Source organism: Lepidochelys kempii, chromosome 20 (genome assembly GCF_965140285.1).
Source record: "Lepidochelys kempii isolate rLepKem1 chromosome 20, rLepKem1.hap1, whole genome shotgun sequence".
In the NCBI taxonomy this organism is placed as follows: domain Eukaryota; kingdom Metazoa; phylum Chordata; order Testudines; family Cheloniidae; genus Lepidochelys; species Lepidochelys kempii.
The window spans coordinates 5,038,477-5,052,834 of NC_136399.1; positions in this window are offsets into that span (position 1 = coordinate 5,038,477).

Here is a 14,358-nt window from a genome sequence, read left to right on the forward strand (position 1 = left end):
ACCCAGTGCCTGCCACCCTCCTTCCAGCACCTGCTGCTGCCACCGCCCCACCCCCTTCCCCATAAGCCTTCCCTGACACCCTCAGCCAGCCTTCCCTCCCCCCACCCAGTCAGTCTTCCCCACTTGCCACCTCACTCTCTCCAGCCTGCCCTGCCCCACCCAGCATCCCACCCCACAACCCACCCTTTCCCACCCAGTGGCTCAGCTAAGCCTTGCAGCTCCCCTCATTAACAGTGGCAGCTACTTCAGAGGACATCTCTGTGCTGGTTGTTGCTGGCGTACTTTGGAGCTAATAGGCACACAGAGCCCACCATCTATGCAGCGTCACCAGCTTCAGAGCTCAGAAGTGAGGCCCCCAAAATCATGGGATTACAAAACTGATCAGTTTGGGTTCTTTATTTATCCCTCCATGGAGCTGCTGGACTGTGCTCCCCAGCCATGAGCACTAGACACTGACTTCATTGGCTAAGCAAAAACTGGAATTCTCACAAATTCACATGACTCCAGGAGCTGGGACTTTAAGAAAGCCACCAGTTCTCCTGAGAGTCAGTGACCTTGGCTGTGCTCAGGGGAGGCTCAGCTCTGTTCCCAGGTGCCCAGCTGTGCCCTGCTTGGGAGCACTCTGTCACAAGCGTGATACTGGGGAGAAAGGAGCACACAAGGGGCATGGCCCATGCCTGAGAGACAGCTGGACACATTTCCATGTGCAGCATCAGGTTTAAAATGTACCAGACCTTAATAAAGTGGGAATTTTCTGTAACATTTTAAAATAATTCTATGCATGCCTCAGTTTCCCTCTGTACTTCACACTGTTACCCAATGGGTCTGGAGGGTTAAAATGCCCATGGGGCAAAGCAGGAGACATGAGGTTCCTGGACTTTCAGAAAGCCTTTGACAAAGAGCCTTTGGTGGGGGTCCTAAGCAAAGTAAGCAGTCACGGGATAAGAGGGAAAGTCCTCTCATGGATCAGTAACTTAAAAGACAGGAAGCAAAGGATAGGAATAAATGGTCAATATTCAGCATGGAGAGAGGTAAACAGTGGTGTCCCCCAGGGATCTGTACGGGGACTAGTGATGTTCAACATATTCATAAATGATCTGGAAAAGGGGGTAAATGGTGATGTGGCAAAAAGTGCAACTGATAGAAACTTACTCAAGACAGATAAGTCCAAAGCAGACCGTGAAGAATTACAAAGGAACCTCAGACAACTGGGTGACTGGGCAACAAAATGGCAGATGAAATTCCATGTTGGTAAGTGCAAAGTAATGCTCATTGGAAAACATAATCCCAACAATACATATAAAATGAGGGGGGTTTATCATATCAATGATGAGCTGTTACTACTCAAGAAAGATCCTGGGGTCACTGTGGATAGTTCTCTGAAAGCATCTGCTCAGTGTGCAGCAGCAGTCAAAAAAGCGAACAGAATATTAGCAGGGATCAGCACTGTCGACTCTGGGCCTGCAGAGGGATCCGTCAAGTCTGGTGCCACTGGACCCTCCTGCTAGAGAGTGCCAGGTGGAGGAGCAGGAGCTCCCTTCCATCCTGGACACGTTTGAGGTGGCCAGGGACTTGATTGCCATGATGGCACCGCAGTTTCCCACCAGGCAAGATAGACCTCCGGCACCACAAGGCACGGCGCCGTCCAGAAGCAAGCCCATGATGATGAAGCTCTGCTCGCCTTCCCCACGACACCATCCTCCGACACTGTCCTGCTTGGACCACCCTGCCAGATTGGCTGAAGAAGTTAGCTGTCTGGTTCTTAAACTCAGCAGCAGCAGTCGCTCGCTGGGTGCTCAGTGATTCTCTGCCTCCCTGGGTTCAGCTCTTGCCAAGCCCTGCTTCTGCTCTGTTCCTCCACAGCTTCAGCCCAGATCCTGTCCTACACCCAGCCTTGCTCCTGCCTCAGAACCAGCCCTGCTCCCTTCTTCCCTGCCCCCGGTGATCCGGTTCTGACCCTTGGCTCTGATTCCTGACTCCGACTCTCTCTTGATTCTAGAGTGACCAGATATCCCCATTTGATAGGAACAGTCCTGATCTGGGGGTCTTTTTCTTATATAGGTTCCTATTACCCCACCCCCATCCCAATTGTTCACATTTGCTGTCTGGTCACCCTACTTGATTCTTGGCTCTGGCATTTGGATTCTGACTCTAGTTCGAATCTTTGGATCTGCTTCTTGGTTTTGGCCCCGTCTCAATCCCTGCTTTTGCCTTTTGGACACTCACCACTAGGCATGACTCCCAGTCTGACCACTATGCCTGACCACCTACAACCCGGTCTCCTGACATGTGCTCAGTCTGGTTTGTGGTTTAACCATCTGATGAGTTCCATGTAACCTTGTGCATGTCTTTGTGAGGAAACCAAGTATCACCAATAATCAGTGCATGTTACTGCATAGCGATTCTCAAACTGTGGGTCGGGATCCCTTTTTAATAGGGTCACCAGGGCTGGAGTTAGACTTGCCTGGGCCCAGGGCTGAAGCCCAAGCCTGAGCCCTGGGAAGCAGGGCTGAGACTTGGGCTTCAGCCCTGGGATCAGGTTACAGCTCCCCCCACCCCTTGCCTGGTCCTGAAGCCCTTGGGTTTTGACTTTGGCCCCTTCTGGCCCGGGGGAGCTAGGGCTTGGGCGGGTTCAGGGTTTGGTTCTCCCTCCTGGGGTCGCGTAGTAATTTTTGTTGTCAGAAGGGGGTCGTGGTGCAATGAAGTTTGAGAACCCCTGTTATAGCAAGTTCTCATCTTTCTCTATTATCGTTTGCTATCCTAATGCCATGTGGGAAGTCGTTTTGTTTTGCTGTATGGGGTGGCTTGCTGCATCAGGGCCTCTAGTGGTGGAGCACGTATGGGCTCTGGCTGGGAGTTCAGATGTGGGAGGTCAGTGGGGACACTGGGGCATGGCCACTAGGTATCTTGAGGGGATGGAAGACCACGAGTGTCGATGAAGCCCCCTCGCACTAGGCCCAGGTGTCCTTGCCCACCCCCTCCGGCCTGGAGGCACTCGCAGCAGCTCTGTGTACTAGGCCCAAGTACAGCTCTGTGTACTAGGCCCCCCGCCTGGAGGCACTCGCAGCAGTTATGCTGAGGATCTGCAACAATATGTTGCAGAGTCAGACTGCCTGAAACTAAACAAGGCCAAACAGGACAGATATGGAAGAACAATGCTGAATAAAGCAGCTTTATGTATGGTTTAACAAATGATACAGAGAACAAGGGAACTAGCTGGGAACTGGATTGGCTGGCTATATGGATACTTAGGGCAGCTTGCTATTGGATAGGTATGCTGGGAAAAAGGATGTATAAAAGCCTGTGTAACTTCCTGCTCTGGGTGCAGGATTGGAGATTTTATTCTCCCTGTACCTTTTTGCAGCTGTAAATAAACTTTTCTGCTTCTTCACCCCTTTGTGATTATTGGGTGTAGCACACCGGGTAACGAACCAACCTCTCGGCACTCGGTCCTGGCAACAATGCAACAATGCCGGCAAAAAGTGTCATGTTTTCTCTAGTGACGTGCTAACATATTTTGTCACCAGGATAAATAATTCTAATGAATTACCACAGATTTACATTGGTGTAACTGAAATTATGCATTCAATATCCTGTTTCAGGTTAGTAAAAATAAAAGAATGCTGTGGGTTTTGCGGACATGTACAAGATACAGATTTATAAAAACAACATGAAAACAGGTAGTTACGCTGGGGAAAGGGGAAGCCTTATTGAAGCTGTTGGGCATACCAGTTGTCCTTTATTCAGGATCAATGTAAAAACAATCAAGCTCTTTTGTGGAATAGATGGCTGACTTAATAGAAGTCACCATCAAGTAAAGCTGGAATAGGAGTTGAGCCATACAGTGGAAGGGGCTTTCACTGGGGTCTGAATGCAAATGCAGGTGGATGGAGTTTGGGGCAGAGGGGGGAGGAAGAGAGGGAGTGTGACACGGCAGAAGCACAAAGGAGCCCCAGGGAAGTATTTGTAGTGTGATCTCTGAAAAAGTTGAGAGAGAGAGCGAGAGAGAGAGCGTGCACGCTTTATGGTAGACTGCTGAATAGAAAGAGGCTTGGAATTGTGAGCCAAGAAACTATTCGTGCTGTCGTTAGGGAAATAGAACTTCGTGTACATTCCTTGTAAATAAACAGGATTGTGTCAAAAAAATACCTGACTCCATCATCCATTTCTCCCCCTAATGGAAACAACTCACAAGACCCAAAATATTCACTAATTGCTCAGGTCAAAAGGGATAACAATATTGTGAATTCTTTTGTTTTCCTGTTCTTAGATAAAGAATAGACCTGCTTCAGTAAAGAACCATAAACACTGAAAATACTGTTTTGTTCTCTCAGAGCTAGCTCACAGTAGATCTAGAAAATAAGAGTGTTTGTTGTTACACAATCCTTAGAATTCAATTACTTGCACAAATCATTTTAATTTTTCTCTGATTAGGATTCAAAAATAAGCAATTAGATATTCTGTATAGTGTTTAGGAAATTTGTAGGATTAAAATCAGCATGTATTCTGTATACATGGCTTTACCATATATGCAACCTCACATCTACACAGGAAAGAGGACCACATTTCCTGAAGCAGTTTCAAACCACTTCAAGCTAGGACAGTTTAAAGCTACTTTATGTTTCAAATGTGAATGGTGTCCGCTGTGTCAATTAATCTTTTAAAATTATGACCATGATCTAAGATCCACATTTTCAGAATTTTCTTACATCATTCATATGTTTGGATGAATAAGGCTGCTTTCCTGAACTGCGGTCCATATTTGGAACTGTCTTTATAGTGTAGACTCAACCACCCTCCTTATACAGTTTGGAAGTTGTTCGATACTCCCTCGGGACCAGATTTACTCTTCTTTACACAGATTTGGGCCCTAGTCGGGGAGCGACGTACTCATGTAACCGAGGAGCAGAATTTGGCCCTCCTATGGGTTCAGTCTCTCAGTTAGGCCTGTCTTTTTATCTTATCTATTGATATAGCATCCATCCCGAGAGTAGAAGAGCAGCTGTCCCATTTCAGACAAGATACATCAATACCTATATTGATTATTCACAATGGAGTTTTTATCTTTGTTGTACTGTTCCTTTTGAGAAATAAGAAAACAGAGTAAAAGTAAAATGTACTTTTTCTCCCAAATCTATGTGCCATTCCTGATCTTGATTGAACAGGGGAGAGCGTCTTTCCTCTGGATTAAGAATCCAGCTGAGACAACTACCCCAGCCCCACACATTCTACAAGGGAATCCAAAGTCAGAGCAGTGGCATTCAGTGAAGGGTAGCTGCTCTCTTTGAACATCCTGATAGATGAAATAAAGGACTGGGGGTCATCATTAAAAGTAGCTTAAATGGGAGCTCAATCCCCAGAGCTATGATTGCCGAATCAGGAAAAAACAAGAAAGTACGTCCTCTCAGGGATTGGCATATTCAAGTTTACAAGAGAGACGATAAAGACTGGCCATGACGTAGAAAAATCAAAATTCAAGTTCGCCAGTAAGAAAAGAGCCTGAGTAATAGTCAGCTAAAGAATGGAAGGGACCAGTTGACCCAGGAAGTTACAAGAGCCTTTATTAAAATGGAGAGCTACTTTTGTCCTTCTGTCTGCTTGCTTCTGGCCAAGGTTGGCTCAGGAATAGAGGGGGAATCTCTTGGGGTCCAGCAACTCTGCTGGCTTGGGAAAGTGTGCACTGCATCACCCACTCCTCCCTGTGTGAGACAATCTCTGTGCCTCTGTTTCGACAGTTCAAAACCCTTAAAAATACCTTTCTTTACAGCTCAATACAGAAATTGCCAGAACCTAGTCCTGTACTTTTTTCTTTAAAAACAAACAATGAAATGGGGATGTTTGCACGACAATGATATGAATCCATGTCTGTATTTTTATATCTTTAGACGCTCAACAAATATACAAAAATCTGCATTAAAATAACAATTAGTAAGTTTGCAAAACTGAGCAATGGAAAGTTTGGAAATGCCAGGATTCAGGGAGTCTGAGTCCTGTGCACGTGCATTTTGACACAGCTTTTAATTGCACAATTGTCCTATTTTTTTCCACAGGCCCCTCATTCAGTGACCATTGAAGTGTTGTTTGTTGCTTGCCTTCAGATGCTGTGTACATACTTCTGCAACGTGAACACATCAAGTCAGGTTCCAGGTCGCAGTCCTTCTCTTCCAGGGGCTCAGTGGCCAGGGCCCAGTATATCTAAAATATCAGGTAAATCCCTGGGATTAGGGTTGTGGCTGACAGGGCCTATTTCTCAGGCACCATGAAGTTTTCTACTCGAAGGATGAGGCTTGTCTGTGCAGTAGATAGAGCTTTCTCAGGGGACAGTCTTTGACAGGAGAACAAACTCCCATGTCATTCTGAGGCTATTAGAGAGACAAGGTGGGTGAGGGAGAGGGTGACCAGATAGTAAGTATGAAAAATCGTGATGGGGGTGGGGTGGGATTGATAGGTGCCTAAACCCCGAATATCTGGACTGTCCCTATAAACTTAGGACATCTGGTCACCCTAGCTGAGGTAATATCTTCTGTTGGACCAACTTCTGTTGGTGAAAGAAATAACCTTTCAAGGACCTGAAGGAGAACTCTGTGCAGTCCTTTCACCAACAGAAGTTAGTCCAATAAAAGATATTACCATGACAGATGTGAGTCATATTATTAATGTACTAGAGGAAGCTGCTCAGATACTTCATTGATGAGAACCGTAGAAAAACCTAGACAGAATAAAGTGAAGGAGAAAGAGAGAGCCTCTTTCTGAGATTATCCTTTTCCTTCTCCCTAATGATCCTATTTGCTAACAAAGATATACATTCTTAGTGCTGTTGTGGCTTTGTGCAGAAGTGTGAATTGTCTCAGTAGATTCGGATGTATTTTATCTTTTAGGCAAAGATATCGAAAACAGGGAATACAAACAACACATGTTATGCAAACCCGCACCACTAGGTGACAGCAGATACGTTGAGTTGTCATTAGCTGAGACTTTTAATAGAAGGAAAGGAATAGCTCTGTAAAATCAGGATGGTAGATACCTTACAGGGTAATTCCATTCAAAACATAGAGAATCCCTCTAGGCAAAACCTTAAGTTACAAAAAAGACACACAGACAAGAATAGTCATTCTATTCAGCACAACTCTTCTCAGCCATTTAAAGAAATCATAATCTAACACATACCTAGCTAGATTACTTACTAAAAGTTCTCAGACTCCAGTCCTGTTCTGTCCCCAGCACAAGCAGCAGACAGAGACAGAGACACAGACCCTTTGTTTTTTCTCCCTCCTCCCAGCTTTTGAAAGGATCTTGTCTCCTCATTGGTCATTTTGGTCAGGTGCCAACGAGGTTACCTTTAGCTTCTTAACCCTTTGCGGGTGAGAGGATGTTTCCTCTGGCCAGGAGGGATTTTAAAGGGTTTACCCTTCCCTTTATATTTATGACAAATGCATTTTCTGTATTTACCAGCTTTGTTTTCTTGCACCCTCAGTCATTTTGGGCCTTGTACATAATGTGTATAAATGGAATATTTATCATCCTCTCTGACTGTAACGTGTTTTAAGTGATGGTATATTGTCAAGCTGCATTCAGTATGGGTTGATCTGTTGATCCTCATTAGTGAGAGAAGTGTATGAATTACGAGCCCAAGCAGGATCCCGCTGCTCATTGCTGCAGCTCAACTTGCACTGCTGCAGAACACTATTTGTGTGTGTGCACAAGGCTTGTGTTGTGAAAACCTTGCCCCCTGTAAATACACTCAAAGTCAACCTCTGATCCAGCTCTTGTCAAATGCAGCCAGTTAACATCACAGTGACCACGGGTGTAAAGCTGTGGCCTCCTCCTTTTGAGGGTCTACTGTTGCCCAAGCTCTAAGTCAAGCTGAGGCAGTGTTGGGGTGATGAGGTGCTAATTTATGAGCTCCTTGATGCCTGCACAGTTTTTGTCATGGCTTTGCCACACATACTCTTGTTCTGTTCTTGATCTTAATCTATTCTGTGGCATTACATAGTTCATGGTGTTACTTGTCACATGCATGAACACTCTTCCCATCACTGGTCCATCCGTAGTGGACTTATATGTGGATGCCTTGCCCGGATGGTAACAGCTGCAATGAGCAAGCATTCTTACAATTACCTGTGCTCCTACCTGATGCTGCATTTTTGAAAGGCCCAACTTTATGGAGCCAGGTGTAGACAGTGAGGGGTGCAGAACACCAGCACAGAGACAGGCAAACTCTCTGTGCTGACCATGCCCTTAGCTTCTTGCAGAGTGGCCTGCTGTTTATGTACTAAAACTGGAGTAGGCCTCAACGGTGTGCCACTGGATACTTTCCATCTTGTGCAAATGTACGAGTCCCCAGTTTACACAATGGCATGGAACAGGGGCTGAGTCACATCAAACCCTGAATCAGGAAGAAAGTTCCCGAAATAGGTAGCTCTATATTAGTTATCTGCTGGTACCTGGTCAAAGGGGGCTTTTTTGCTTGCTTTATTATCCTCTTGTCTGTTTGTTGTGCTGTTAAGATGTGTTAATTAATTAATGACAGTTAAGGACCATCTTGTTCTCTGTTTCTACAGGTCCGAGCGCAATGGGATCCTACTCTGTGACTGGGACTGTGAGGCAGTACTGCAATACAAATAATCACATGCTGATCTCCAGAAATATTTTTGTACCGTGGCCATCCCCACTAGCTTAAGAGATTAGTCACGGAAAATGGAAGTTTGTGAACCTGACATCTGCAGTTTAACTCAGTCCCCTTGTCTCCTGCACTGAGTGTTCTTTCTGCTCAATACACACTCAATGGTAGGCATGCCCACAGAATAGGGTTATGAAGATGGGTCTCTGGGAGGCTTTGATTTCCTCTACCATGGGATGCTATTGCAGGAAGGAGGTTTGCTGGGAAGAGATGGGGTCCGTCTGACCAAGAAGGAGAAGAACATCTTCATGCACTGACTCACCAACCTTAGGAGAAGAGCTTAAAACTAAGTTCAGAGGGGGCAGGTGAAAAAAGCCACCAGGTAAAAAAAGGTGGCCTTAATAGAGGACTAGCTGTGTGGGGAGAAGTAGATGTGGAAAATTGCAGTAGAATTATAGGAGAAACAAGAGGGAAATCCATGGGGGCATCTGCTTAACATCTTAGATGTCTGTACACACAAGCAAGGAGGAATACTAATGGGGAATAAACAGTAAGAACTGGGAGTTTTAGAACATAAATCTTAACTGAGCTTAACTGCATCACAGATACTTGATGGGATAAATCTCATGACTGGACTATTGGTATAGAGGGCTATAGCTTGTTGAGGAAGGACAGGCAGAAAAAAAAAGAGAGGACATATTGCATTGTAAACCTGTTCTGAGGTCCAGAAGGAGGTGAGAAGCAGACCAGTTGAAAGTCTCTGAGTAAAGATAAAAGAGGGAATAAACAGGGGTGAGGTCCTGGTAGGGGTCTATTACAGACCACCAAATCAGGAAGAGGAGGGAGAGGAGGCATTTCTAGAACAAACATCAGAAATATGCAAAACACAAATCCTGATTGTATTGGGGGACTTTACCTACCCAGACATCTGCTGAAAAAGGAATATGGTAAAACCCCAAATTACCCAATAAGTTTCTGGAATGTACTGGGGACAATGCTTTGTTTCAGAAAATGGAGGAAGAAACCGGGGGGACAGCCACTGTAGACTTGATTCTGACCAGCAGGGAGGAGCTGGTTGTGAATGTGAAGGTGGAAGGTGATTTGGGTGAAAGGGATCATGAAGGATAGATTTCATGATTCTAAGGAAAGGAAGGAATGAGAATGACAGGAGAAGGACTGCCAAAAGCAGACTTTAACATCCTCAGAGAATTGGTAGGTAGCGACCCATGGAGAAAACGTCTAAGGCATAAAGGAGTTCAGGAAAGCTGGCAGTTTCTCCAGGAGACAATATTAAAGGCACAACTGCCAATGCAAAGGAAAGAGAGGAAGAATAGTAAGAGGCCAATGGCTCCATCAGAAGTTTTGTAATGACCTGAAAATCAAAAAGAAATCCTACAAAATGGGGAAACATGGACGAATTACTAAGGAGGAGTACAAAAGAATAGTGTGTCCGTGTAAGGGCAAAATCAGAAAGGGTAAGGCACCAAATCAGTTATACATAGCAAAGGACACATGTCATTGTAATTCTTTTTCCATATGGTTTACTGCAAAGAGTGTCATCACTCTGAATGCTTTAAAGGCAACATCATCTCCAAAATCAAGTGTGGGCTCTACATATGGCCATACAGATGACACCACACTGTATTAAACACAACAAAAAATAATTTAGTTGATTTGTTTGGCAGGACATGGAAATGAAGAATAAATTTCAATTCATTTTAAAACAATATAAAAATCAAGATTTGTAATACAGTCCAATAAGATTTCATCAAGCTTTTTAATCAACCAAATTAAAAAGCAAAAGAAACCAACCACCCACACTCAAGTGTCACTGTGCATTCCAACCAACCACCCACACTCAAGTGTCACTGTGCATTCTCCAAGGCAGTTTCTTCTCTTTCTTTGTTCGGTGCTTTTATTTTCTATCCATTCAACCAGGAGCAGATTTTCCAGTAAAACCAATATTGGAAAGTGTGGCAAACTGAGAGAGGGACGGAACCAAAATTCAAAACGATTTCGAGCGAATGAGAAATTCTACACTGGAGCAAATTTAGCCACCTATTGGACTGCGTACATGGATGGGCCCAGATATTGAAATGTATTTAGGTTCCTCACATCTATTGATTTCAGTGCGAGTTAGGAGCCTAAATACCTTTGAGACTCTTGTCCATGTCATCACAGCACCTACCTGGTCAGCAGCAGTTTATGTGCTATGTCACAGTCACAGCGATGTCATAATAGTGCTTGCAGAATCTTAACTGGCTATTCCGGACAGGACAGCCTGAGAGGCCAGCTGCCTATCAGTACTGGAGCTCTTTGGAGAAAGGACTGGAGGAAGTGTTGAGGAAAGATTAAAACATGAATAAATTTGTGAGTGATCAGGAGGTAACCGACAGAGGTAAGGGTCAGCATTGTATTCTCTATATCCATTCTATATTCACACACACATTTAGAAAGCATAGGCATACAGATGAGCTGTAATGTTCTCCATTTGTGTGAGCAGAACCTCAGCTGCTGTAAACCAGTGTCCCTCCTTTGACTTCCTTGTAGCTGTGTTGATTTACACCAGTTGAGGAGTTGGCCTACAGCCTCTGGACCTGGAAACTTTCCTGAGAATCTGAGTTTCTAGGGAATGTTATGGGGGAGGTCTTCCTTCTTTTCTCCCAGTTGTTTTATGTTTGTTATGGGTCCTCATTTTGTGTCTTCTGCATCCATAGAGCCAACTCCATCAGCGATAGGGGAAATTAGAACAAAAAAGGCAGAAGGACTTCTCCTCTAGCTGTCTAAATGAAGCTCTGCTACTATCTTAAATGCAAGAGAACAAAGCATGGGGTCACATTTCTTAGCAACACTAGTGCTCCTCATCCCACACAGATGGGCAGAGTAGGTTACAGTCATGATTCCGTTTGCATCTGGGTGTTACAACTGAAGGATGCAATTTGCATAACGGATGGGCAATCACCTAACCTCAAGTAGTCTTTCCTGGGAAGGGGAAATCTTGTTAGTTCCTCCTTCATGCTTGGAATGCTGTTACAATGGAGACAGATAAATACGGCATTTCAGATTTCTTGTGAAATATTAAGTCTCCTGGAGAATTTCTGCCCTGAGGGAAGAGATACATGGGAGATCAAATCCTGGTTTTTTTCATACACCAGCTATTTCATTGTTTCCTAGAGTTTAAGGCCAGAAGGGACCATTAGATCATCTAGTCTGACTTCCTGTATTTCACAGGCCACTAAATTTCACCTAGCAACCCTACACTGAACCCCAAAACTTGTCTTGGACAGAAACATTTCAGTCTGTAGGAGACAAAACTGTTGTGTGCCGTCGGCAGAGGACAGGAGAGACTGAGGTTCCACCAATGCCTGAGGCCCTTGCAATGGCCGAGAATTGATTGGGTCAGATATACTCAGATTATCCTAGCAGGTGATCAGTGCCCCATCCTGCCACTCAAAGGTCCCTGCCAATCCGACCAGGGGGAAATTCCTTCCCACCCACAACTCTGGAGATCAGTTGGACCCTGAGCATGTGAGCAGGACAGCTAAGGAAACAGATTCTCTGAACCATTTTAGAGCACTAGTCCACCCTACCAGGTGTCCCATCTCCTGCTATGGTCAATCCCTGATGCTTCAGATGAAGGTTGGAGGGACCCACCCCACCCCACCCCACCCCACTCACAGCGTACACCTCGCCAATTGTGCATGGGGGTGGGGGTGGGGGGCGGGGGAATTCCTTTATGACCTCTACAGGCAACTGTACAGGGGGGAGGGATAGCTCAGTGGTTTGAGCTGTGAGTTCAATCCTTGAGGGGGCCATTTAGGGATCTGGGGCAAAAGTTGGGGATTGGTCCTGCTTTCAGCAGGGGGTCGGACTAGATGACCTCCTGAGGTCCCTTCCAACCCTGATATTCTATGAACTGGATGAACTCCGTTCCATGAGTCTTCTCTGCAAGTATTTAAACGACCATAAAAGAAGATTAAAGGCTTTCTTCAAAACAAGGGGCCTAAAGTTAAGCTTCTAAATTCATACTGAGGTCTCCAACAGTGGCCTGATTTTCAAGAGATACCGAGCCCCAAAAGTTCCCAGCATAGCTAATAGGTACATCTGGGTGCTCAGGATTTTTGAAAATGAGGCCCTGACTAAGCAAAACTCCTCAGCATGTGCTTAACTTTAGCTCTATTTCTTGGCTTAGAGTTAAATTATTATTCTGTATGCTATCAAAACTCATCAATTGACAGTAAAGAGGGAAAGGAAGATTATTTTACGTGGGGACCTACTTGAAAGGAGCAAATTTGCTTCATGATGATTTCCCCCCAAGCACATTGGGGAGTTCAGCAAACAAACCTGGTCATGAGGAGGAAGGAAGAGGATTTCCAGGATTCCCAGGTCTACATCTCACAGTGTTTGGGCTCCTGCAGAATCTTGACTGGATAGTGAATTAAAGAGGCCAGCACCAATTTCTGCTGTCAGTGGTAACCAGCCGAATCCTTTTATTTAATTTCAGGTGTTTATAATGAGGTTGTTTCCCTCCTGGCACATATGGATGACCAAGATAAGGGCAAAATTGCCCTCAGGATTGCCTTTATAGCCGAGACCAAGCTGGCTATCGTTCTGACAGTTCTGCTCGAGAAACTGCAAAAGGATGAGGTAGGGCAGTTTCATGAAATTGCATCCGCTTTCCAGGTGTCCACACCAAATTCTGCCTGACTTCATGGGGGTACAAGGGACTGCACGGGGGTAATTCAGTGTAGAACTTGGCCTGGCGCACCATCAGGAGAATCAGTATTCGCCCTTCTGTCCTCAGGCGTAAACTCATCATGCAAAATGCTGTTCTTACAGATCAGGATGATACAATGCTCTATAAAGAGAGCATTGCCCTTTTACACACAGTGGAGTACATGGGCTGTAGACAGTAAAAGTACACCATCGGACTAGCAGTAATCTCTTCTAATAATACTTTGCCCTTCTTTAGCATCTTCGTCCAAATATCTCAAAGCACTTCCCTAATACTAATGAATTAAGACTCACAGCACCCTTGTGAGAATGGGAAGCATTATCCCCATTTACGGATGACTTGTGTCACAGGGAATTAAGTAACTTGCTCAACACCACTTAGCAAGTTAGTCAAAGAATGTGAATAAAACCCAAGTGAACTGACTCCCTGCTCTAAAGCCTAGCCAACACTCCTTTGTTATGATGACATATTATTGAGATTATAGCATTGAAGGGACCCTTATCTATATATTTTCTACTGGGGGAATTCTGCAAGAAAAAAATAAAAATGATGCGTACAATATTTTAGAGGTTCTGCAAAATTCTGCATATTTTGTTTGTCAAAATAATACAATATAATTACACCCGTTAAAATGATTTTTGGTTATTTATTTCAAAATACCTGTCAGCAATATGTCTGTATGAATACAGACAACAAAAAGGATTCAGGAAATGTTTTTTGACAAACCAATTCCTTACTCTGCATGTTAATACAGAACTCTGAGTAATAATTCATTTAAACTCAATACAGAACCATATTTCTTGCACCCCTTAGGCGCAGTGCAAAGGCTTGGTAGAGTCAAGGGTAATGGAGGGAAGTAAATTGCTGGGAAGGAGCCTGGGTGTGAACTTGGAGCGTTGCTGGGTATGGGTGGGAAAAGTATGGAACAGTTTTTTTGGGAGGGGCAGGGAGGAATTGTTAGGCAGCTCCCCCCATGCAGACCCTGTCTGACCCCTAACCTCTC